At 41.0% G+C, this 27,683-nt stretch overlaps 1 protein-coding gene across 6 annotated transcripts in view; it reads left to right on the forward strand.

The window, feature by feature from the left end:
• The window catches only part of PAG1 (phosphoprotein membrane anchor with glycosphingolipid microdomains 1), a 188,340-nt gene that overhangs the window by 73,872 nt on the left and 86,785 nt on the right, over positions 1–27,683 (forward strand). For 3 of the 6 annotated variants that reach the window (XR_007355367.2, XM_048841040.2, XM_048841038.2), the window contains exons 1-2: positions 23,013–23,255; positions 26,929–26,992. The gene's annotated coding sequence lies outside the window, so the exon portion shown is untranslated. Of the gene's footprint in view, positions 1–23,012; positions 23,256–26,928; positions 26,993–27,683 lie in introns of those variants that run through there. The other 3 variants (XM_075125091.1, XM_075125090.1, XM_048841039.2) reach the window with 1 other exon arrangement.

Consider the following 27,683-nt stretch of genomic DNA (forward strand, 5'->3'; position numbering starts at 1 on the left):
TTACATTACCCAATAGTAAAATAATTTATCAAATTTATCAAATTATCTCTCCGTCTGCTGCCTGCAGCAGTTCTTTATAGACCACTTCTGTGGGAATAGGGCCCATTTTCCCTCAGAATAGCTCTAAAGGCTTCTAGTGACAAAAACATGGTGGTGGTAGTAGCCACTCGACCTGACCCCCTTATATAATTTAATTAGCAAGTTTCCATCCAGTGTGACTGCACAGAGTTGCACATACAGTGACATTCATATAACTGGGTTTTATCATCAAACCAAAAACTTCCTTCTTGTAACATCACAACTGTTACTCTTTAACATCTTCACAACTGTTACCTTTTACCATTTCCACAACTCCCAAATGTTTACTTTCCTCCAAACTCTGTATTATTAATTTCTGCAAAAGCTATTTGTAACTTTTCACTCACTTCTTTAAATCACTTACTCCTACATTTAGTTCTTTAAGGTAGTGCAATTTGCCTGTAACAACTAAGCCACCAAGTACAATTATTGCCACATAGCTGCCTTAACCTGTGCTGTCTTTACCTTGAGACTCTTCAAAAAGGCAGTAAAACATTTGTCTCCATGGCTGCCCATGGATCTTTTACTTCAAAAAATTCCAGCGGAATACAGAAGACCTCCATCATACTTCGTCCAAAAAAACCAAAAATATTTCACATAAGTATCCAAAGTACCCTCCATTAAAACTTCAGAAAAACAAAAGTGTGGAAAGTTGGGGGGAGCAGAGGGGGAAGAGGTGGAAAGAAACCAATTAACCCTGTGAGGTCAGTTTAAAGTACAGGCTACCAGCAGCAAATTAAGTAAACTGAGAGAAAGAAGAAAAGGATATAGTTAGCTCTGAGCCAAGAGTAGGCTCATTGGGTTGAAACAGTTGGGAACCCTTACCCCCAGGTTTTCATCCTGGCTCTGAGAGAAGAGTGGGGGGTCCTTGACCTGCTCCTGCAAACCCTGCCATTTTTCACTTTGAAATGTTTTTTTTCCCCTCCACTCCCCCAGGACCAAGTCCCAGCTCCTGTCTCTTAAGGTATTCTGTTAACTCCGCTTTCGACTCTACACCCAAATCATCTTTAACCACCCCTAACTAATCTACAACCCTTCAGCAGCCCTTGCTGAAGCAGCACCAAACTTGAAAGATTACTGGCAGCTTCCAGTGATGCTGCCCTTACTTCAAACCTCTCACAAGCAGGCTGAAGTGCCTCCTTTCCCTGGAAGGCATTCAGTCCCCATGGGAAGGGACCTTCTTCAACTACCCATATACCAAGGAGGGTGGGCTCCTCAGCCACCCCCCCATCCCTCTGGGTCCCCTAATGCTGCCTCCATTTCCTTTTTAATCTCATCCCAGGTTGACCCCTGCACCTGGTATGGGCCCTTGGTTCTTCCTTATCCATTTATCCAAAAAATCCGTTAACCCAGCTTGCCATAACCTGCAACTACCATCATGAGAGTTCGCCATACCCCCTCCAAGCAGCTGCGCGGACTGTTGTGGAGGGAGACTTACAGGCTGCCACTCACCTGTCCAAAGCGATGCATCCGAGTCACAGCACCAAGATCTTAGAGGGCTTATCCCTTCACCCTCCCACTCCCTGGTCCTTCTCGTGTGAACAAAGAGCAGCAATACCCAAAGTCTGAAGGTGCAAACAGTTTGGTATTTATTGAGGTGAACTTCCAGGAAGCAATGATTCCAGTTTCCTTCCTCACTGTCCCCCTTCCCAGCTCTGACCCCACAGAGCCTTGTCTGTGTCCCTGTTCCCACTCCCTGTTCCCATTTTGCCCCCGTCTTAGGAAAACATGATTCCAATCGCCCCTCCCCCTTACTTCCTGATTGACTGCAGACTATATAGTAGAACTTGAGTTCTGCTTATCTATACCTTAACCAATCATTTTACTGAAATTTAACTAACCAATCCTAACATATAACATGATTATCTAACCAATTATATCCCACCACCTTAATTGGTTTACACCCAGCAAAATTAATTATACAGCAAACAGAAACAATCACAGAACAAGACAAATAGTAGGGAAGTGGGAACTACAGTGATAGAACAACAGAGAAATGAGGATTTCACACCCCAGCTATTGATAAGTGAGTTCTTGCCAGACAGGATGCTATCAAACTAAGTTTTCTTTAAATCTTCTAGGCTCTTCCCTTTCTCTGGAGGTGATAGATTGGATCACCTTTTTAACAGCCCAAAACTGCCTTATTTCAGTGTGACTGGTGAGGACGTGACTGTTCACTTCCCAGCTTATGGCTAAGAGCAAGGCCTTAGGCTCTCTCTCACTATGATAGTCTATAAACAAAAAGAAAAGGAGTACTTGTGGCACCTTAGAGACTAACCAATTTATTTGAGCATAAGCTTTCGTGAGCTACAGCTCACTTCATCGGATGCATACTGTGGAAACTGCAGAAGACATTATATACACAGAGACCATGAAACAATACCTCCTCCCACCCCACTCTCCTGCTGGTAATAGCTTATCTAAAGTGATCACTCTCCTTACAATGTGTATGATAATCAAGTTAGGCCATTTCCAGCACAAATCCAGGTTTTCTCACCCTCCGTCCCCCCCCCCTCCACACACACACACACAAACTCACTCTCCTGCTGGTAATAGCCCATCCAAAGTGACCACTCTCTTTACAATGTGTATGAAAATCAAGGTGGGCCATTTCCAGCACAAATCCAGGTTTTCTCCCCCCCCCTTTCCAAAAACCATACACACAAACTCACTCTCCTGCTGGTAATAGCTTATCCAAAGTGACCACTCTCCCTACAATGTGCATGATAATCAAGGTGGGCCATTTCCAGCACAAATCCAGGTTTTCTCACCTCCCCCCACCCCCATACACACACAAACTCACTCTCCTGCTGGTAACAGTCCATCCAAAGCGACCACTCTCCCCACAATGTGCACGATAATCAAGGTGGGCCATTTCCAGCACAAATCCAGGTCTTCCCCCCCCCCCCCCCCAGATTGATAGAGCCAGAAGAGTTCCCAGAAGTCACCTACTGCAGGACAGGCCTAACAAAGAAAATAACAGAACGCCACTAGCTGTCACCTTCAGCCCCCAACTAAAAGCCCTCCAATGCATTATTAAGGATCTACAACCTATCCTGAAGGATGACCCAACACTCTCACAAATCTTGGGAGACAGGCCAGTCCTTGCCTACAGACAGCCCCCCAACCTGAAGCAAATACTCACCAACAACCACATACCACACAACAGAACCTCTAACCCAGGAACCTATCCTTGCAACAAAGCCCGTTGCCAACTGTGCCCACATATCGATTCAGGGGACACCATCACAGGGCCTAATAACATCAGCCACACTATCAGAGGCTCGTTCACCTGCACATCCACCAATGTGATATATGCCATCATGTGCCAGCAATGCCCCTCTGCTATGTACATTGGGCAAACTGGACAGTCTCTACGTAAAAGAATAAATGGACACAAATCAGATGTCAAGAATTATAACATTCATAAACCAGTCGGAGAACACTTCAATCTTTCTGGTCACGCAATTACAGACATGAAGGTCGCTATCTTACAACAAAAAAACTTCAAATCCAGACTCCAGCGAGAAACTGCTGAATTGGAATTCATTTGCAAATTGGATACTATTAATTTAGGCTTAAATAGAGACTGGGAGTGGCTAAGTCATTATGCAAGGTAGCCTATTTCCCCTTGTTTTTTCCTACCCCCCCCCCCCGACGTTCTGGTTAAACTTGGATTTATGCTGGAAATGGCCCACCTAGATTATCATACACATTGTAAGGAGAGTGGTCAGTTTGGATGAGCTATTACTAGCAGGAGAGTGAGTTTGTGTGTGTGTTGGGGGTAGGGGTGAGAAGACCTGGATATGTGCTGGAAATGGCCCACCTTGATTTTCATACACATTGTAAGGAGAGTGGTCACTTTGGATGGGCTATTACCAGCAGGAGAGTGAGTTTTCGGGGGTTGGCGGAGGGTGAGAAAACCTGGATTTGTGCTGGAAATGGCCTAACTTGATTATCATACAATTTGTAAGGAGAGTGATCACTTTAGATAAGCTATTACCAGCAGGAGAGTGGGGTGGGAGGAGGTATTGTTTCATGGTCTCTGTGTATATAATGTCTTCTGCAGTTTCCACAGTATGCATCCGATGAAGTGAGCTGTAGCTCACGAAAGCTTATGCTCAAATAAATTGGTTAGTCTCTAAGGTGCCACAAGTACTCCTTTTCTTTTTGCGAATACAGACTAACATGGCTGTTACTCTGAAACCAGTCTATAAACAGGCAGACTGATTTTGATTCTTGTTTTGTATCTCTTTAACTTGCTAAGTGATAAACATATACCTAAATTCTTAAAGTATAGGCCTTTACAGACCGGCCTGAATTTCTATATCCTAACAATTCATTGGAGACATTCTTTGCAGAAAATGAGTGTAGTACTAGATACTTCCTTGAATGTAGCTGGTTTTTTGTTTTTGTTTTTTAAATAGCTCAATTACGTTAGTTACCTATTGCCTATTTCTTTGGTAATTGCTTCTGAACAGAAACATTCAAACCAGTGCTATTAAAAAATAAATGTCTCTCACTTTGCAGAAGTGTTTAAAGATTCCATGTGGCTTCCTCTTGGCAAGAAGTTCATTTGCTGTCGTTGCCTAACTAAGCATCAAGATGGTTATACGTCCTGTTGGGTCTACAATATTTTCTTTTTCTCTTTAATGTTCTCTCTTCTCACACATTTAACTAAGAAGCTTTAAGTCACTTGTACTTTTTTTTTCTAGTGTGCAATTTATAATTGTGGATCTTTGCCACGTTTATTATTTCTTCCTTCCCAGTTCTGCAGTGAGACATTTAAAGCTTGCTCAGCCAATATGGTAGGTTCCACATTCTGACAGATGACTAACTCCAAGCTGGTGTTACTTTCACACACGCTCTTGTTTGCTGGAGTCCAGTGTTCTGTTGTTTTTTTAAAATAAGGCATGAGGGAGACTTGCTGAACTGTTCACTTTGCTGTTTTAAGATTCCCAACATTTAATTCTAATTGAATGTATAAATTAATGTGATTTATGTAAATTTTTGTATGGCTGATCTCTAATGAGGAGGACATGACCTTTGTAAAATCTTGGGTTTATATTTCTGAAAGTTCCAGCTGTATGGAGCCCCTGAGCACTACGGGTAAGAGAGGGAAGCTGAGTTCCAAAGAAACAAAAGCAATGCTTTGTGGATTGTAAATAAACTGCACCAGTTTATCTTCAGATAGCCCAAAACAAAAGTTCTAAAAACTGTTCCATTCATCTCAATGGGGTATCAGCTTTAGCAGTTTAAGGCCCCCCAATCCTGCGTGAAGCTTTGTGTGGGTGGACCCAGGCATTTGAGCTTCTATTATTGGCCTGGATGCTCACTGGTACAAGATATTGCTACTTCTGTTGTGTGAGGATTCAGGTACTCTTACCCTGGGGATTCCAGTCCAATGCCTGTCTTGTTATTTCTTCCACGTGTGTCCTAGCCATCTGCATTTTCATTTCATAATTTCTTGTCCTATTGTTTTCTGTTTCACCCACCTCCAGCGTTCTTCATTTGTGATTTTTTTTTCCTGGCCATCTGATATTGAGGATTTCTCTAAGGCAGCTGTTTATGAAAACTTGGAGTTTATATAATAAGGACTTAATAAATCTCCAAGTTTCAGTGCCAACTTTAAAATGGTGTTAAATATTATAAGTTTAGTTTGGAGGACAAGATTTATGTTTCTCCAGATTGGCTTTTGAATAACAGAGACATGTCTGTTCTTCGCTCTTCTGTCTTTGTCTGTTCCACCTGTTGTACATACAGTGCTGCCAAGATATGTGAAATATTGGACCTCTTCTACATCAGTCCCAGAAAGTGGTGGTGTTGTGTATGATTCTCATGGTTTTAGTTTTCTCTGTATTGATTTTTCAACCCTACTAATTGTGCATAGGCCAGGAGATAATTTGTTTTGGCTTGCATATCTCTATTGGTGTGGGATAGCAAGTTGATATCATCTGCAAAGTCAAAGTCCTCTTAATGCTGCGTGAAAATCCATTGTATGTGTGCCATACCAGGGTATAATGAGCTAATGAGTAGCTATGTCACACCTGCCCTGCAACTTGGGTGCCTTACAATGCCCTGCTGAAGTAGCTCCCACCTCCCAAACAAGCGTCCAGCATGCAAGCTACACCCTGAGTGACTGTGTGCCAGCCATACTTGGGTTACACTCTGGCTCTCAGAAGCCTTGGTTATACTGAAGAGTAACTCCAACGCACCCTCAGCCTTAGATTTTCCCCCCAGAAATGTATGTCCTGTGTTGCCCAGCCCCCTCCTGGACAATACAAATTATGTTAAGTCTCTTATATCTTTAAAAGAATAATACGCACACACTTTGTCACCCCAAATGACAAACTTCTTAGGTCAGGACTCCTCCCAGAGTCTAACCAATGCTTTCTTTGTCACTTCAGGTGCTGTGAATGTGATGGGCAGGGAGAAAGAGAGGGGTCCCTGGGTTTGTTTGTCCCTCCTTTTTATAGTTTCAGTCCCCTTCTTGAAAAGCATTTCCAGCTAGGTACCAGGAGCCAAAAAAAAAAAAAAAAAACCCCTCTCTGTGGAAGGAAGTTCTCTGCTGCTTTTTTCTCAACTGTCTGAGTTTCCTTTGTTTCTCTTCCTGCTTGATGACTCTGTTTACTGCTTAAATGAAAATTAAACAGAGCATACATTCCTTTATTTAAGACAGACCTGTTTGCGAACCTCAGTTTAGAAGACGTGTTAATAACACCATGCAGCGGAATCTTATAACTTTACATACAATGTTGCCACACATATTTTATCAGGACGATACTGGTCAGCAAATTATGATTTTTCAAATAATACCTTACTGGGCATACTTTGTATAAAGATTATTACAATAGTATGTTGGGTGTGAATACAGGGGTACATTGTATCCCAGTGTGCCCCTTGGTTGTTCTTTGGTCTCTCTCATTACCTAGTTCACTACCAATAAAAAGATCATTGGTGACATAAGACATCCTTGTCCAACTCCCACAGTACCTTTGAATGGCTTAGTGAGTTCGCTGTTACATATTACTTGGCATGTCATATTTTAATAGAAACTCTGAATGATGTTCATAAATTTCTGATGGACTTCACAGAGTATAGCAACTTCCATAAAACTGTTCTATGCTTTGTATCAAAGACATTTTGGAAATATATAGAATTCATATAAAGCAGTGATTGCCATTCAGTTGATGAAACATATGGCAGTGGTTCTGAAACTTTTGTACTGGTGACCCCTTTCACATAGCAAGCCTCTGAGTGCGACCCCCCCTTATAAATTAAAAACACTTTTTAATATATTTAACACCATTATAAATGCTGGAGGCAAATGGGGTTTGGGGTGGAGACTGACAGCTCACAACCCCCCATGTAATAACCTCGCGACCCCCTGAGGGGTCCTAACCCCCAGTTTGAGAACCCCTGACATATGGTCTCTATTTGATCTATACATGATTTCTCCTGTCTGAACCCTGCCTATTTTTGTCATAACCTCGAATCTACTTCTTTCTGTAGTCTATATAGAAGTATACATGTAAATACCTTACTTGAGATAGACAGCAATTGAATGCCCTTCCAGGTTTTACACTCACTGAGCTCTCCTTTCTTTTTCAGCTTCACTATACAGTAGAACCTCAGAGTTATGAACACCTCGAGAATGGAGGTTGTTCGTAACTCTCAAATGTTCGTAACTCTGAACAAAATGTTATGGTTGTTCTTTCAAAAGCTTACAACTGAATATTGGTTTAATACAACTTTGAAACTTTACTATGTAAAAGAAAAATGCTGCTTTTAACTATCTTAATTTAAATGAAACAAGCACAGGAACAGTTTTCTTACCTTGTCAAATCATTTTTTTTTAATTTTCCCTATATTATTTTTTAGTAGTTTACGCTTAACACGGTACTGTACTGTAATTTTTTTTGTCTCTACTGCTGCCTGATTGTGTACTTCCAGTTCCAGATGAGGTGCGGTTGACTGGTCAGTTTGTAACTCTGGTCTTCATAACCCTGAGGTTCTACTGTGTGACCCTTTTCTCACTTGTTTGGTATTTTTTCTTCTTCTCATATCTTTTTGTAAGAGGCCTATCAAAATGTCTGCAGTGTTCTTCAAGTCTGCCTTAAACTCTGTTGGAATGATATCTGGACCTGGCGCCTTTCCACTTTTTAACCAGTTGTCTGCCCTCTCTACTTCTACTCTTGTGATAGGTCCTAGTTCGACATCAAGATCATCCCCTTCCTCTGTATCTGGGGGATTAGCCACTGTCTCACCATTCAGTCAACTTACGTCTGTTTGACCCAACTGTCTGTTCAGTTAGTTACTGTGGATTTATGTTGGTGTAAGCAAAAGCAGCACTTAAAGCAGTAAAAGTGTTATAGATAGAGTGTTGGTAATGGTTTTCATAAACATTTTAACCACACTTTGTACCATCTTTAGTGAGGGTCAAACCATGTTCAGCTGAAACCATTTTCCAGTAATTTTTAGAAAGCATTTCCTAGCATAGTCTCTTTTGGTACAGACAAGGCATTAATGTACTGTTGCTTTGGCATACACAGGAGATTTATGTTCTTTTGATTCAGTGATGAATCAGGCAGGAGCTATGCAATGGTGTGAGTGGTATTGTTAACACATTAGTTAGTAGGAGAGCTGAAAGCCATGAGCTGGAACAGCTGGGAGAGGAAATAAAGAGAGATGCAACTAGACTAAAGAGAGGTAGACAGCTTGAAGGAGAAATATAGACAGAGAAGCACTGAGTGCAAGACAGCCAAGGAGTGTTGGTACAGTGGCCACTTTTTGACTGGAAAATGTGGTCAAAAAGAGGATCTGACAGGGAAAGAGGCAGGACAGGAGCGGGGTCTTGCAGGGAAAGAGGCAGAGCGGGGAAGTTCCGGCACTCCTGCCGGAGTGTCCGGTTTTTCAATATTACAAAGTTGGCAACTCTAAATGTAGGTTGCGCATTTACAGAGGTACTTATAAAGTCATAAGGCATCCCTTATCATAAGTGTGTTTTGTTTGTTGTATTATAGTGGAGAATTGTAAGTGTAGACGTTCTTGTCTGGACTTAACATTCCTTCAGTAGCTGAGGCTACTCCATACTCGATAGTGATGGAGTAAGAATATGAAGATGATATATTTTGTGTATTCTATTTAATTAATTCAAAAACAAAAGTCAGAAGGGGAGAAAGCCAATACTATGTGTAATATCAGGATCCCTGAAATGCTTTGGAAAGAGCCTTTTCCTATAAATGTTGAAAACATTTTTGCATGATTAGGCTAGCTCTTCTTCATCTGCCCAGTTGGTTTAAAAATAAAATGTTTTCATTGTATCAGGCACACACATGTCCCCGATTGTAAATTTAACAGCAGTTTGCTGCCTGGATTCCCACAGTACCAGCAAGTGATCATATTTGAAGGGAAGTTAAGATTCTCTTCTTCATCACAAAACAATCACTGATTTATCAGAGGCAACAGTCAGAGTCCGTTAGGGAAAGCTCACAGCTGTCTGCAGCTGTTCTAGTATATTTCTCTCAGAAGGGCCCAATGCATATTGAAAGAAGAAGAACTTCAATGAAATACATTAACAACAGTTGGGAGAGAAACCAGCTGCGAAGGTGAATTTTGAATGCAACAAAACTATGTATGTAAAGCTGCTAGAGTTATACTAAATGACAGCTATAGCAACTTACCGTAGTCTTTGTTCCTTTTTGTTTACGTTCAATTTACTGGTGCACTGGAAGTAAGAAACTGCTTTCTTGCATTCTGCCCTGGCATGGTTATAAGACTTCAAAAACTCTTCATGGCTCAATTGGTTGGACTCAGAATAGGGCTTCTGCCATCAGCATTCTAGCCATCTTCCCTCCCTCCTGGTTCTGCCTCAAGCGAAAGTTGTGGGTTGGAAATAGGAGTCTGCTTCTGAAAACCAGAGTGTTTTTGTTTTAAATTGTGTCTCGGTACTTTAAAGATGAACTGAAAATGTTTTTTTCCTCCCAACCCTTTCCCATATATCTGCCATGTCCCCCTACATAGAACTTTATTTCCACCCCACAGTTCTAAATTTTTGGAACTTGCACTGTGGCTCCTAGTCAAAACTCCCAATGAAGTTAATGGGAGTTTGTACAGATAATGACCAAGAACTGCAGAGGTTGGCCAAGTGTCCAAATACATGCAAATTTTATCTCTGGTGATCTGCAAATTCTAATCCCTCTCGAGACATATGTTCCTGGTCCCTGCCAGGACAGTGTTGTTTAATCTGTCTTCTATCTCTCAGTTTTAGGGTTTTATACTAACATCCATCACCGTGGTGTCTGAGCATCTCCCAGGTTAATAAATCAGCACAGGATAATGAATTAATATTCTTTATCACAGTGTCCAATGTTTTGTTTTATGAGATAAGATTATTATTTTTAACAATAATCTGTAATCAGATGGTTTAAGACAACTTTTACTAGCCATCTGACTGTACAAGCAAGCATTCTGCGGTAAAGATAGAAAAAAAATTAAAGATGGAAAAGATCTACTAGGTAACATAGTTAATTCTCCTGTTAATGCGGGATTCTCCCCCAGAGTACATTCTCCAGTGCTTTGTAGGGTCCCCTTTGCTTTGTGCCATTTAAAAGGCCATTCTCTACATATGGAGTCATATTTCTTTTCTAAAAAATCCCAGATGTTCCAGTCACCATGTAGGAAGGTGATTGAGTATGGTCACCACCTGTCAGGCAAGCTTGCTTTCAGTCCTTCAGATGGAGTGAATCACAGAGGGAAAAGTGTAGGTTGTAATGACACAAACAGCAGGTAGCTGGAGAATTCATCCACTGAAATGAAGGGGATTGGATAGATGAAAGCTTCTCTGTGGCAGTCTGTCTCAGATTTGGTTTGGTTTGCTGTATCTATTGCTCTGAAATTACTATAGAGGCTTAACTGATTACCACACAGAGTCCCCATCTTATGTGGCTGCTTTTTTTATGTCAAAGGTTGATACGGGGAGGGGCAGTGAATTTCAGGCCTCTGCCTTGCTACAGGAGTCCCATCTTGAAAACCGTCTCAGGAATTTGGGATTTTCTGAAACCCAGTTTAGGTAACAGTTTTATTGGCAGAAGCCAGCCTATGTGATTGGGGCATAACCTTTAAAAATAAAAACAGTTTTTAAAGCACTTCTTTGAGGCTCTTTTTGGCAACTATAAAAAAGTTTTGCTCTATGTTAACTGCCACTTGCTGGTAAACAGTTCCACAAAAGAGCTGATCTTGAAAACCATTTCAAGTTTGGGGACTTTTGAAGCGTGGATGGAACCTCATAGTGTCCAGTCAAAACCTGCACTGGACAGGTCTGACTCTTCCAAGTATAGTTAAAATTGCTACACTCTCGTTAACAAAAATCTGGGTCAGAGGGTCTTCTCATGTTCCAGCAGCTCTCACCTACTGGAACAGTAACTGTAATATTACAGATGGTCCACGTTTGAAACTCCTATGTATTTTATAAATGTAGTTGTAAGATAGCATTTTGCAAGAATAGTTTAAAATTAGATTCAGTGGGTACAGGAGCCTGTGTCATGGATTGTTTCATTCTCTATATCCAGGAAAGACTGCTTATTAACAAAATATACCAAAAAAAAGCTTCAGTTTGCTTCAGCTGAGTCCTCAGTGTTTATCTCCGCTGCATCATTTATGTACATGAGTATGTCAACAAATAGGACTGCTTTTCTTCTTGTCACCTCTGTCACACAAGTTCAGTGTAAGCTGTAAAATATCCAAAGGCTGCTGCCAAGGAAAAAATAAATGCTTTTGAAAATCAAAGAGAAAAATTTTTCTTCCCAATTTCTAAACACTCTCACCTCAGCCAAGCTTCATTCGACACTTGTGGGACTTGTCGTTGTAAATTTCCTACTTCATGAAACTTTAAAGATGAATGTTGTGCATATATAGTTCTCTCCCTTCCACTTTAACCTGTTTAACCAACAAGATAAACCTTGGGCAGGGTTTCCATACGTGTGTTAGAGCGTTCGTCACCAATGTATGATATCAAAGAAATGTAAGGAAAGTAGCATAGAGGTATTATTATTTTATATAGCATTCTAGGAGAGCATTATATCTTCTAGATCTAAAATAAGGAACTTACACTTTAAATTAAACAGACAAATCATGAAGTGACCAAAGCAAGGAAGATGGAGAGACCTATTCGATAGAACATTCTTACTGTCTTGTTTCTCATTTTGTACTCCTTTGAGTTGCTATGTTATATCAACTTCTTGATATAGTGTTGGTCACAGGATATTAGAGAGACAAGGTGGATGAAGTAATATCTTTTTGTTGGACCAATTTCTGGTAGAGAGAGAGAGAAGCTTTCAAGTTTACACAGAGCTCGTCTTCAGGCCTGGGAAACTACTGTCTTAATTTTATCCAATAAAATACTGTCTTAATTTGTTCCAATAAAAGATATTACCTTCTCTCTCCAATCAACTTCTTGGGGCTTTTATGTCTTTTCTTTTGCAATTATATCATGGACAAGATGTTGGAATTGAGATCAACCGTTTGGATCTGAGAGGAGATACTGTCCCTGAGTGCCCTCACATTCCTTTTCTTGATTTAGAAGGGAAAATGTCATTTTTTAGTTCATACGTTGAGTCATATCCCTGGATTTCAAGGATAATGCCTAATTACTAAGTTCTACAGCAGACAGCTTTCTCCGCTTGGTTCGCATTTTTACTCTGAAGTACAATCACAAACACCTTTGAATTCAAGCAGAAATATTTGCATAATCCACAAATGTTCTGTTGATATTTTGATGTGGATCAAAGTGGTTGATCAGGTTTCCCTGCTTTTTTAAAACAACCTTTGCTGTCAGGTGTGAATTTACAATATTCAGAACGATCAAGAGCCATTGAACTGGCAAAGTATACCCATCCTGTTTTTCCTTTAAATGGATACTCTTGGGAGAATTCTGTGCCACTGTGCATGCACAGAATTTATGTCCCCTACAGATTTTTTTACTTCCCCACACAAAAATGACCTTGACAGGGAAGCAAAGGGAAGTCACAAGAGTGTTCATGCGACCCTCCCAAGCAGTATGTTTCAGGTGCCCAAGGCAGCCGGCAGAGAGGTAAATCATTGTGGGGCAGGGGGCAGGACTGGGGGAGACCCTCTGGTAGCTCCCACCCTGTGCTGTGCTCAGCTGCTGGTCATCCTGGGAATTAGCTCTCCAGTGTATGGAGCGCCCTCTGCAAGCCAGGGTCTCACCTGCCGCTGGCCCTGTGTCCCTCCCAGACCTTGGTGCCCTTTGCCCTGGCGTTCTGCCCCAGCAGTACCCCCTCACTCTGGGTCTCCCCTCCCTGGGGAACCCCCAACCCTCTAAACCCACCTTGCCTCAGTGGCTACTGCCAGTCATCAACTAACCCCAGCTCAGTGGGGCAGACTGCCACGCATCATTGACAAGGGGTTAGGACTTGCTGCCTTTGCCTATTCTCAGGCTGCCCCTCTGCAGCCCCAGTGTCTTTCTGGGCCTTTACCAAGGCCTGCAGCCTGGGGGTTTACCAGGCTGGAGCTCCCCAGCTCCCTTTGCCCTTCTCCACACTGCTCCGATTAAGGTACCTCGCTCTCAGGCAGCTAGCCCTTCCCACTCCAGGGCTAGAGTGAGACTCCTCCAGCTTTTGGCCCTCAGCCCTCGTATAGGGCCAGCTGTGGCTTGATTGGGGCGTGGCCCCAGCTGTGGCTACTTCCCTCAATCAGCCTCGCTTTTCCCAGCCGCAGCCCTCTCCAGGGCTGCTTTTACTATTGTTTCCCCAAGGCAGCCCTCTCCCAGGGCTGTTTTAACCCCTTCAGGGCTGGAGTGGGGTGACCACTCTGCTACAGTCCCCCACATCCAGACCCTCCTGTTGAGCCCCAGCCACTTTCACCTGGACCCTCCAGCAGATTCTCATTACCGTTACACCCAGACCCCCCGCCCCAACAAGTCCCTGTGCATCCAGATCCCCCCCCCCCCCCCCCCCCGCACCTGGATCCCCCACTGAGCCGCCCGCACCCAAATTGCCCCTCACAGAACCCTCTCAACCCACACCTGGATCCCCCCACACTAAGTCCCTCCACACTTGGATCCTGCCGTGCTGAGCTTGCCTGCTCACACCTGGTGTGCACCTGGCACAGAGTGGCAGGGCTCTTGGGTGTTTCTGGGGCAGGCCCGGTACTTGCACTGTGTCAGGCTTGTGTGCAGTCTCACCGCTGAGTCCATGTCCAGGGGATGGGGGGAGCTGCACAGAAGGGTGACCAGATGTCCTGATTTTATAGGGACAGTCCTGATATTTGGGCTTTGTCTTATATAAGCGCCTAGTACCTCCCACCCCCTGTCCTGATTTTTCACACTTGCTGTCTGGTCACCCTGCTGCACAGTGATCTCCCACCTCTCTGCAGCCAGTGGCCTATGCTCCCCAATGCTATGCCGGAACCTCCACATTTATTTGACAAATAAAATGTGCAGAATTTTAAAATATTGTGCACAGAATATTTAATTTTTTGGTGCAGAATTTTTAATATTTTGGCCCAAAATGCTCTCAGGAATAAAATGGATTTTCCAGTGTTAAAAAGCCTTCGGTAATATCCAGGCTGTTAATTTGAGGTTAACAGTTCCCCCTAAGTTATTTTTTCCCCTTTCAAATCCCTGGTTTTCCTAATAATATTGGGTGGCAATTTTTAACAGACCTATGCCTGTCCAGGTTCAGCCCTTAAATGTGCTGCAGACAGTTTATACAAAGAAACAAATCTATTTGTTTGTAAGATGACTTATATAATTGGTATATTTTCTTGTTTGTTCACGTACTATTAAATTCTAATGTGAGCAGCTGAGTTCAAGCGTTTTGTGTGTAACATTTTTGCTGACTACCAGTGATATGGCCTCTGTGCTGCACAAGTAATGGTACAATTAAAATAGGTGTGTCAGGATCAGGATTCAGAATGGCAAGCCAGCAATTAGAGACATGATGCAGAACCATCCAAACTGAGTGACAGAGTAGTGACACAGGTGATGGATGAGTGAAAAGGAGCAGTCAGAATTCCAGGGTTCCTTTTCTTGCAACTATTGAGGTAAGTCTTATCATGGAATGACAGGAAAATGTTAATCTCATCTCCTATGACATTTGTGATTCTAAAAATTAAATACCTAGTTACGCCTTTTCTGGTTGATATTTTACCAGATACTAGTATATCAATTCCATTTCCAAGTTCTTCTGTTCACTAACATTGGCATATTATTTCTAGCTCACTTTAATCAGATCTGACATTTTAAAAAAAGCATCATTCCCTTGTGCTTCTTTTGCTTGGCAATTTGATTTGGATAATCAAATCTGGTCCATATTTCCAGCTAATTCAAGAGAGTTCCTTCTGGTTAGCCTTGACAATATGAGAAAATGGATAGCTTTGCAATATTTTAAGCCATATCTAAATACATCTGAATGTCATGAGTCCAGAGAGAGATTTGATTTGAAATCTAATTAAGGAGTGGAAACAACATAAAAGAGCCCTACTCTGTCAAGACCTTCATCCTGTTAAATGAAACCGAGTACAGCACTCTTAAAATGATACTGAAGAAGGCCATTGGGGCCTGTAAATATAAGACGTCCTATGTTTGTGAAGATTGATTTCATTCCTCAGTTTTTGATGCATTTTTTTCTGAGTTATAAAAATTAGCAGCTGAAGTTGAGGGTAGATGGTACCAAAAAATCAAGGGAACAGCAAACAAATTTGTAAAGGGCTATCAGAGACATACTGACTAGCGGAGATACTCTCATCTATTGTGACTGTATCTGTAAAATGACGTCAGGAGTTCTAAATATCTGATGCTTAATGTGCTTCTAGTTCAGGGGTCGGCAACCTTTCAGAAGTGGTGTGCCGAGTCTTCATTTATTCACTCTAATTTAAGGTTTCGCGTGCCAGTAATACATTTTAACGTTTTTAGAAGGCCTCTTTCTATAAGTCTTTAATCTATAACTGAACTATTGTTGTATGTAAAGTAAATAAGGTTTTTAAAATGTTTAAGAAGCTTCATTTAAAAGTAAATTAAAATGTAGAGCCCCCCTCCCCCGGACTGGTGGCCAGGACCCGGGCAGTGTGAGTGCCACTGAAAGTCAGCTCCCGTGCCGCCTTTGGCATGCGTGCCACAGGTTGCCGACCCCTGCTCTAGTTCATAATTACAATAATGTAAATCTGCATGTACTAGAACTTTACACTACCAATGGGCAGTTCAGAAAATATCTGTAGCCTTGTAATGCAGGAAGTCAGGATACTACACTCTGGGCATGTTACATTACAGACACGATACCGGCATAGCTAGGTTGGCATAGTAGTTTTTTTCATAACCCTGACTTTCTCAATATGAAAACACACCTTTTAGTAGTAAAGACATAGTCATGGGGTATGTCATTAGTAGACTTTCCTACCTCAAGTTAACTAATTAATTAACTCAGTAACGGAGGAGGAAAAGGACCTTGGAGTATTGGTTGATCATAGGATGACTATGAGCTGCCAATGTGATATGGCCATGAAAAAAGCTAATGCGGTCTTGGGATGCATCAGGAGAGGTATTTCCAGTAGGGATAAGGAGGTTTTAGTACCGTTATACAAGGCACTGGTGAGACCTCACCTGGAATACTGTGCAGTTCTGGTCTCCCATGTTTAAGAAGGATGAATTCAAATTGGAACAGGTACAGAGAAGGGCTACTAGGATGATCCGAGGAATGGAAAACTTGTCTTATGAAAGTAGACTCAAGGAGCTTGGCTTGTTTAGCCTAACTAAAAGAAGGTTGAGGGAAGATATGATTGCTCTCTATAAATATATCAGAGAGATAAATACCGGAGAGGGAGAGGAATTATTTAAGCTCAGTACCAATGTGGACACAAGAACAAATGGATATAAACTGGCCACCAGGAAGTTTAGACTAGAAATTAGACGAAGGTTTCTAACCATCAGAGGAGTGAAGTTTTGGAATAGCCTTCCAAGGGAAGCAATGGGGGCAAAAGATCTATCTGGCTTTAAGATTAAACTCGATAAGTTTATGGAGGAGATGGTATGATGGGATAACATAGTTTTGGTAATTAAATATTCATGGTAAATAGGCCCAATGGCCTGTGATGGGATATTAGATGGGGTGGGATCCGAGTTACTACAGAAAATTCTTTCCTGGGGATCTGGCTGATGAATCTTGCCCATATGCTCAGAGTTTAGCTGATCGCCATATTTGGGGTCGGGAAGGAAATTTTCCCAGGGCAGATTGGAAGAGGCCCTGGAGCTTTTTCGCCTTCCTCTGTACCATGGAGCACGGGTCACTTGCTGGAGGATTCTCTGCTCCTTGAAGTCTTTAAACTACTATTTGAGGACTTCAGTAGCACAGATATAGGTGTGAAGTTTTTTGCAGGAGTGGTGGGTGAAATTCTGGGGCCTGCGTTGTGCAGGAGGTCAGACTAGATGATCATAATGGTCCCTTCTGACCTAAATATCTATGAATCTATGAAACTCAGTGTGCGTAACAGGTGTGTTAGTGTGGGACCCTCTCACACAAACTGTGGAGCCTGTAATAAATGTGGATTGTGTCCACACTAGCCTTAAGGCACATATCAAGTATCTTGAGTTAATTGGCAATCAATTCTCTCAAAGTAGGGAAGTCTAGTAGAGAAGACAAGCCCCTATTTTCATGGTTAAAATAGCCCTTTGCTTCCCAGAACCCTTCACGTCTTTTGCACACCTAACCAACCAGCCCTAATATCATCTACAGTTCCCTCTCCACAGGTATGCCTCCCAGCCCAGGTAGACAAACATGGGCTAGCTCTGCTTACACACTAAAAATAACAGTGTGGACATTGTAGCATGGGTGGTGGAATGAGTTCAGAGCTCAGAGCCAGGGTGGTTTAGTCAGATTTTTGTAAAGATTTATTTTGATTTGACATCTGTATTTCAGTTGCTCATAAAAGTTCAGCACATTCCACATCTTTCAATATTTCATGTCAAGAAGAAATTCTAAAGTTTACAGATTATTCTGGATGTTGTATAATATATCTCTTTACCTATGCGTATGTAAGTATAAAGTGTGTGTATGAGAGTGCGAGAGAAAAGGAGTAAATTACATTTTTCATAAGATTTGGTCAAATACAATTTTCCTACTAGTAAAATATTGAAAATTCTAATAACTACACTGGTAATTCCAAGGATTTGTAATGTGTTCCTGTGATTACTTTTTCTAACATGGGACAAACCTTCTTTGACATTTTTAAAGACGAATATAGCCTAAAGGTATTCCTTTTAACTTCCAATCTGTAGTTCCACAGTCATTCTTGCATTCAGTGCCAGAGCTCTTTTTTTCCATCCAAACTGCCCTAAGGAATGTCTCTTTTCCCCTGGATGTTATGCTCTTTTAGAAACTCTTCTTTAGTTCTTAGTGTGCATGTAAAGAAAGTATGTAAGAAATTTTGATCTCAGTGGCACTGGTGTAAATCCAGAGACGCTGAAGTTAATGAAGTTCTTTGGATTTGCATTGCTGTAACTGAAATCAGAATATATGCACAGCACTTAATGTGACTTGAAAGCATTTTCCGTGCCTCTGGAAGTTAATATAAGTTTCATACTGTATTAGGGAGTAATGGCCTCATCTTTATGTGCCACAGGAGATGCTGTAAAAGCAGTTACCAAGGCATGAGAATAGCTCAGGGTCACACAAACTCGGAGAAAAAAAGAATGTGATAAACTATATAAATGGTAGCTCTTAATCTCTCTATATTATTTAGCAATACAAATCTATCTGGGAAATACAATTTGGGTAAGATACACTGAGTTTCTGTTGTGAGGTACTAAATTCCACATAGAAGTATCTCTGCCACATTGCACTAGGTGCGCCTAGGTACATGAGTTTTTGTTTAAAAATCTGGTAGGACAGAATAAAGGTAAAAATACCACTGAACAGGGATGAGAGAGTGCAGAAGACATTCCCAGATATCCACAACTATCTCCTAGGCTGCATGGGAAAGACTTTGAGCTCCTGGCGACTGCCATTTAATGATGCCATTCTTGAAAATACCACCTCCAACCCAAGGTATTTAATGAATGACATCTCAGTCTGTTGATGCTGCACTGCCATTCCCAGATGTTACACACTCACGAGAAAAATGTTACGAGAATTAGTGGAAAATAACACTGACGCCCACCATTTTCAGATGTAGTACAGGTTTAAAAGGGAGGGGGGAAAATAAAGTTGGCCTACAGTACGACACTCTTGCTGGCCAATTCTTAGGCCTGGTCTACACTTAAAAGTTAGGCTTACATAACTGTGTTAGATAAGCTATTACCAGCAGGACAGTGGGGTGGGAGGAGGTATTGTTTCATATTCTCTGTGTATATATAAAGTCTGCTGCAGTTTCCACGGTATGCATCTGATGAAGTGAGCTGTAGCTCACGAAAGCTCATGCTCAAATAAATTGGTTAGTCTCTAAGGTGCCACAAGTACTCCTTTTCTTTTTGCGAATACAGACTAACACGGCTGTTACTCTGAAACATATCTGTGTTGGTCAGGGATGTGAAAAACATTTACCTCAACCAACATAGCTATGTCAAGTAACCCCCAGTGTAGATGCAGCTATGTCAATGGAAGAATATTTCCATCAAGGTAGCTATCCTTCCTCGTGGAGGTGGGGGTCCTACATGGATGGAAAAATCTCTTCCATCGGTGTATGTTGCCTCTGTACTGCAGGGTTATGCCAGCATAGCTATAGCAACCTAGCCACGCTGGTATAGTCTCTATAGCATAGATATGCCTTTCTTTGAATTGATTCTGTTTGCTTCTAGCAACGAATGTGTCTCCGTGTATGTAAGATTTATGGATTGTTTTCCCTTGCTATTTGTAAAGTTGTTCATGAGTGCTGGCCTCCTGGCATTTCTTTAGTTTGAGACATTTTCTTGCTTTCAGAGAAGGAAAAAAACCCACTGAAGCAGGTTTTTAAATGTATAAAAGTGTGTGGATTTTGAAATCCGTTGTACAACTCTATAGGGGAAAAAATAGGTCAGGTTTGAGGTCCATCAACTCTGACACTGCACCTTTAAGCTAAGTTTGTATTTTCCTCTGGAATATTTTTTGTACATTTCAGATATTATGTCAAAGAAATTTTACACCTAAAATTCAACCAGGTTAACATTGTTAGATTTCTGTTTCCTAAATCAAGGCTAAAAACAGAATCAAGGCACCACTTGCACTACTTGTGTGTAATGTTAATAAGGGGAGTGGTCTGGTTGTTTTGTGGCAGTGCTTGGCAGTCTCAAGCAGCATATGGGCCCCATTGTGCCAGGTGCTGGCAGATACGGTCCCTGTTCCAAAATGCTTGTAATAGAGACTAGGACAAGTGTTTTGATTATTTTCTGATTTACCTCTGGATAAACTTATTAACTACCCTTCAGAACAGGGTTTTACACCGATTCCAAGGCCAGAACAGACCATTGTGATGATCCAGTGTGATCTTCTGTATATACAGGCCAGAGAACTTTCCCCAAATAGTTCCGAGAACACGTGTTTTAGAAAAACAACTAGTCTTGGTTTAAAAATAGTCAGAGATGGAGAATCCTCAACAACACTTGGTAAATTGTTCCAAAGGTTAAATATCGTCACCATTAAAAATGTACGCCTTATTTCCTGTCTGAATTTATCTAGTTTCAACTCCCAGCCATTGGATCGTATTTACACATTTCTCTGCTAAATTGAAGAGCCCATTATCAAATATTTGTTCCCCAGGTTGGTAGGTACAGATTGTAATCAAGTCATCTCTTAGCCTTCTCTTTGTTAAGCTATAAATAAAAAATTTGGGCTGGTCATTTGGGACAGTCCTGTTCTATCATGCCCTTAAAAAAATGCTTGTGCATTAAGGGACAAGTTCTTACTTAGCTTTTGTGCACTTTCCACTAACACTATACTCCCACTGAAGTTTTCTGAGTGAGTATGTTAGGGTTTGGCCTAATTAGAATTACTCCCGATGCACTGGGTTTTTTTTTTAAAGTTAAGAAATATCCTTTCCTTCTACAAACTAACGTTCTAAATTCAATTGCAAGCACCTAACATTTTGTTCACAGAAACCTGCAGCCATTCATTCTTTAAAATAACTTTTTTATGTAGTGCCAAGGTCCCATAATGACAGCCCTGGAGAATGAGGCATTTTATTCACAGAAAGGACCAAATCGACAGGTGCTAATTTATTAGAAGTTAATAAATAGGTATGGCTTGAACTTCAGCAATATAAGTGTCCCATATTGCCCTGTCAATGAGCCTCCATCCTGACCTGGCAGGACCTACTCTGGACAAGTGGAAGGGCCTCTGACAGACTGCCAGCAAATTGCCAAATAATACTGAATGCATGGGAAATTATTGTAATGTTGCCATAATTCATCTGGGAACTGGAACAAATCCACAATCGTGCTCCATCCTGGCTGAATGGTCCCTGAATGTTGTTTCTGGTGATCAGCTTTAAGGAACAGTATTGTTTCCTCCTGCTACATATACATCAGTGGTTTTCAAATTGGGGTAGGTGTACCCCTAGCTCTTGTCAGGGGTATGCAAGAAAAATCCTGTAATGGCAGACAACACATCATGTTATCCCTTACCGACCTTTTTTTTCCCTGTTTTTCATAGGTATATTCTGACCCTATCTCAGATGGGGGTATGCAGTAGGCTACATTATTTGGAAAGGGGTACGCAGCCTAAAAAGGTTTTAAACCACTGATATAAAGTTAACTTTGGATATTTTAAAATCTTCAAGTTAAATTAGCCTTAAAAAATATCAAAGACAGCTACCACATATGGGAATACCCAAAATCCTTGTCTGATTTGCTCAAAACACTGAAGTCAATGGGAATTTTGCCATTGACTTACTGGATCAAGGCTTTTACTCCTTGTTGCTCCACTTGGCCGTCCCAGCTCAGAACGGCTCCAGGCAAGGTCTGGACTGCACTGTGCCTGAGTCTGAGGCTGTGATTCTGCAAAGAACTATGCACATGAGTTCGGTAAGACTATTCATGGGCTGAACTTTAAAGCACGTCGATGAATCTTAACAGGATCAGTGCCTGATTTTTGCTCCAGTTAGAAGGAGAATAAGTAGAAGCCCTGTGAAGTAAACTCTGTTTGGCCTTCCAAAATATATTGGTTGAAACTTAAGAACAATTATTTGATTCTTAGAGGTAAAAATTTATACAACTGCTTTAAAGAGGGACGGCAGGTTTCTATCATTCATTTCCAAGTATTAAATTTAAGAATCTTACTACCCTCCTCTGCATATTGACTGCTGTAAACGTCTGCTAAGAAAGCCATTCACTGTTGATAGAACGTGTCTCTTAAAGCACTTGTTTTGGAATGTCGTCAACTATCGTGCATTCTTGAAAAATTAAATTGTAATGTCATTTGGAGAAAGTGAACAGACTGATTTGTTTGGAGGATTTCTGATGTGAGACTTCAGAGTCTCACAGTGTAAACCATAGTATTAATACTCTATTCCAGAAATTAAGCCTTAGCAAAAGGAGCAGAATTCATAGTCAGTTTCAAAACAAAATACATAGCAGATCCTTTAAAACTACATTGCTATGTCAGTGTGAGATTTCTCTTCCAGGTGTTAATCTTTATGACTTGAAACAACCTTTTCTGCCCCTTAAATTATATCCCAAATAACTCCTCCCCTATTGCTCACATAGACACCCACATATCTGAAACAGAAAAAGCATGAATCAAGTTGACAGAGAGTATTCTTGCTATTGTATGTTTCATTTCATCTTTAAATGTACGGTTTTGTGCATAATGCACTAAATAATTTTAATGGAGTTTTGAGCAATCAAAAATGCACCAGTGTTTTTCCCATCACTTCTCATCTTAGTTAACTATTCCAAGGACAGGGTAAAAGTACAGAGCTGTACATTAGAGGAGTGTCTTTGTGATACTATTCATTCTCTGTTCTGACAGAGAAGGCATTGTTTGCTCACTGTAATACGCTTGGCAGCCAAATAAGGTAGAGATTTGTGCTGCGCATACAGAATCCGAAAGTAGCAGAGTGGACAAGAATATCAGAATTCCAAGAATTGGATTAACTAGAAGACGGAATGTTATAATATGCTGCTAATAGCTTTTCATGGTGTCTTTGGTAGAATAGAAATGGGTTCCTGGATGAAGAAACCTTTTCAGTTGAAGGTAATATTTTCACTTGTATGGTAGCGCATTAGTTAATGCTGTTTAATTCATTATTAATTAAAAATGCACACAATAGGAACAGAATAGTTCAGCAGTCTGCAGATTCTTTGGAAGAATAGACAGTTTAGAACAAACAGTAGCTTGATAATACTGGGTCTTGCAGAAATTGAGGAATATTTAAGTTTAGACCCATTCCCCTTTAAGAGCAGCTCCCATTACCATTAGTGAGAAATTCTTTATATGCTCCCATCAGAAGAAGAAAAGACCATTTAGTCTCTCAGCCTTCATTTTATACTCAGCAGCTACTGTATATGCAGTGTGACTTTTGCTAATAGAGCTGCATTTCTGTATGGCTACTAGATAGGATAAATAGCTCTGCATGTTACCAGATACAGTTCTGTGCCTCTCAGGTGTTCCCACGCTGTGGTGAAAAATTAACATTTGTTCCACATAGTACAGCAGGAAGCAAAAAACAGCTTGTGTTTATTAAGCAATATTTCTTCTGGCATTTTGTGATTGCAAATTGTACTAAGCAGTTTTTTATGTAGTAATGCAAATGTATTTCCCCTATGTCCTCACCAGTTAAATGACAATTTTTGGTAGCATTTCTACTTTATTTTTCATTTTTCTATTTCTATAAAAATATATATATATTTTGTCTGAGCAGTTACAGGCTTTCTGGTTGTTTTTGTTATTGTCATCCTCTGTTAATGTTTCAGTTGTAAGAGCATTATTGGAAGTGTTCATGCTACATTAAATAGCCATTTTTGGTTTAATAAATACAGTGTGAACATGATTTTCAAAAGTCAGTGACTAATAATTTTGTGTGACCAACCTGAGATGCCTTCAGGGGTGAGAGCTCAGTTCTGAGACAGGTTCTCTTAAGGTGTCTCAAGTTGGACACCCAACATCTGGAGAACCCAAAATCACTAGTGACTTTAGAAAATCTTGGACTCTGGTACTTAAACAGAAAAGAAATCAGAAATGAGGAAAGTCTGCTGCTCACAATATCAGATCTTGCGATTTACCTCTCTTTTCTTAGTGTATATCAGAGCACCAACTGTTGCACATTTGGAGGCTTTCATTCAGGAAAACATTGCCAGTACCGTCTGTGTGCCTGGTACCAGTCCCACACGGCACACTCTACTTTGTGCTCCTGTGCTGTTTTAATCTCCAGGGAACCACCATTTCAAATAGCAAACATGTTGCCTTGTATATGAAGTCGTAGAAACGTGTGGATAATGACAACAGCAGCCGTTGCCTATCACACTGGACAAAAGGCTGCCAAAAACAGTAGGGATTACTAGCTGACCAGCTAAAGAGTAGGGAACTACAAGCTCACCAGCCACAAGTCAATCGTCACACTGGGCCAACAGTTAAGGAGTTAAAAGAAAACATCATTTGGCCACAGGAGACAGAAATGGTGATAGGTTTTCACTTGAAAATAGTGTACCTGAAAAAAGAAAAGGAGTATTTGTGGCACCTTAGAGACTAACAAATTTATTTGAGCTCACGAAAGCTTATGCTCAAATAAATTGGTTAGTCTCTAAGGTGCCACAAGTCCTCCTTTTCTTTTTGCAAATACAGACTAACATGGCTGCTACTCTGAAACCTGTACCTGAAAATAAATACTGTCAGCAGCACAGGATCTGATCTTCCCTGAATGTACACATGTAACTCCTATGAACCCTGATAAAACTAGGTAGGCAGCTATAAGATGTATTTGGGTCAGAACAAATACAAAAAGCAAATCTTGAGCCAGCCTCTTTGCTCCCTGCTAAGAACAGTCATCCCTCTTGGCTGGCCTGCCTAAAGTGCTCCACCTCCTGTTGCTTCTGGATCCTACCACTTCCTTCATGCTGGGAAAGAGAACATGCCCAGGGTCCCATGGCATGAGAGGCCAGGGCTGAGGAGCTTCTGGCCCAAAGCCTAGAGCAACTCTCACAGTCAGGCCAGCCAACAAGGGTTTGTGGGCAGAGAGCAGGAAAAAAGAGTTCACAGGTCAGCTTTTGGGGAACCTCGTGAGGAGTATGGGGTTCTCTTTATGGGAGGGAAAGGGAGGAAATGTAGGAATGGAAATGGGATTTAGAGCAGGAGGATGGGGAATGGTTAGATCCTCAGAAAGAATGTATTCGTCCCAGCCAGTGCAGAGTGCTGAGGACAGATACTCTGTTCTAAGTCCTAAACATTTGATAGTCCATTAAACGTTCTCAGAATCATAGGGTGGTAAAATTCACTTCTGCTGATGGTGGCAATAGAGTTACACCTACACATCCCACTAGTGTATTTAGCCCATCAGGTTTAATCTTGTTAATTTCAATCCTCTACTAACTCACAAGAGCTGATCTAGCAAAAGGAGTTGAGGAACAGCTCAAGGTGCACACAGACACACATGCACTTTGCTAACTATATTTAGTTGTCAGTTCCAACAGCTGGATTTTAAAAATTATTGTAGCCCTCACACTATGGAGGATTTAATATCAAAGAAATAATAATAACCCCACACACGTGCCTGATAAAGAAACATTTGGAAGCAAGAAGTCTTTTTTTTTTTTTTCCTGAATGGGTCCTTTTATCAAATAAGCAGTTCATTAAGGGTTTGTCAGTATTGCAGCCCCTGAGTTCTGGGGAGTGCAGGAACTGCTCCCTTTGTGCATTCCTGGGAAGGAGGAGGGCTCACGCATCATCCCAGAGGAGGAAGGAATGGTCATACTTTCCCTCTGCATTAGCCTATGGCTGAGGAAGGACTAAGCTAGACTCCATATCAAGTCATTTGTAGAATAATATCCGTGTTTGAACTATACCATCTGTAGAATTTCAACAGGCAGGAGAAAATCTTTGGTCTTTTGATTAAGGAGACAAATTCCAAAAAGCACCTACTCTGACTTAGGAAGATATTTCAGATCAATAAAAATATACATAAATCTGGAATTTCTTGTTAGATAACAAATGATGGGGCTCACTTGCCATTGACTTCATTGGAAGCAGGATTTATTTTGTGTGTGTGTGTGTTTTCTAGACTAACATTAGGCGTTTGAACCAAAAAGCAGGAAATTCAGAGTTAGAGCTTGTCTACACACAAGAGGCACTGAACGAACTAGATTGGTTTTGAGTCCTGCCTTTAGTTATTTCCGTGCAAGTCTATGTGAGGACACTCTTATTTTGGAATAAGAATTCCCTATTTCAGTTTAACCCTTAGGAAGGTAAAAACTACAACAACAAAAAATACATAAAAATAAGGCACTCTTATTCTGAACCTATGAATTACCTGGCTTTGGTTGGTTTAAGGCCCACCTTTCACATCACTTTTTGTACTGGAGTTTCATCTCTTAATAAGGATGTTGCTTAATTTGCCAAACAATTATATAGCTGTTATTCACTCAGTTAATAAAAGATGCTGGGAGAGGCATATGTACACCAAAATGCCCTATCCACATAAAACTCTTAAAGTTCGTTTGCTGAATTCCAGATTTTTAGTGTACAGTGTATAGTAACTATTTTCTCTGGAGTGTATTAGACAAAACAGGCAGAATCAGCTTGAGTGGAATGCACTTGGCTTCCACAGTTATATTTTCTATACTGTGCTGGTATTTATAAGCAAAAAGATGTATCTGTGTTGATAACTTACAGGCAGTGCTTACAATAGTTTCTTAACTACTACTTCATATTTTAGCACTCAAGCTCTGTTTTCCTGTTGGGAGGACCTGCATGACGACTTGGGAGGACACTGCTGCCAGGTAGGAGACACCCACTGAAAGTAAAATTTGTTTTGTTTGTTTGTTTTGATTTGTTAGTTTGTTCTATTTTTTTTTAATTTTACACTTACTGAATTTCTATATGAAGTTATTTCAAATGGCAACTAGTGTTTTTCAAGTAAGAATTACATATACTGTCATTTTATCATCCTATGCTGACAAATGTGATGAAAATTTAATTGCATTATATGTGGGGTAACAACATTTTTAAATAGTGTTGTAGATTACAGTATTAAATTTGCATGCATAATTTTTCCTGCTGGCTTTAAACTCTCTGGGATGGTACTCATGGGGGAGAGGCATGTCGTATGTTCCTTGCACCTTTTATACAGCAGATCAATGAGATACTGTACTGTATTCCTCATTAAAGAATGGGGTAAAAAAAATGAGAGCCAGGGTTTGCTTTCTGATTCCCCAGGAGACCCACCACTCTTCCTCCTCCCACCTCGCTCTTCCTCAGTTTCCCGCATCATGCAAGTTCTTTTTTTCCTAGCTCTGTGCTCACTTCTTCTCCATCTCTTCTTTCCCCACTTCTCAGAGCTTTGTTCTCTTCCTCCTTCTCCTAGTCTTCAGAGTAGCAGTGAATCTCTCTGCAAGGCCATCTTTCCCCTTCTTTTGTCCTTCGGGCCTCCCTCACAATGACAGGGAGCTCAACTCACTCTACTGCTGCCAC

The sequence above is a fragment of the Caretta caretta genome, chromosome 2 (genome assembly GCF_965140235.1).
Source record: "Caretta caretta isolate rCarCar2 chromosome 2, rCarCar1.hap1, whole genome shotgun sequence".
Lineage (NCBI taxonomy): Eukaryota > Metazoa > Chordata > Testudines > Cheloniidae > Caretta > Caretta caretta.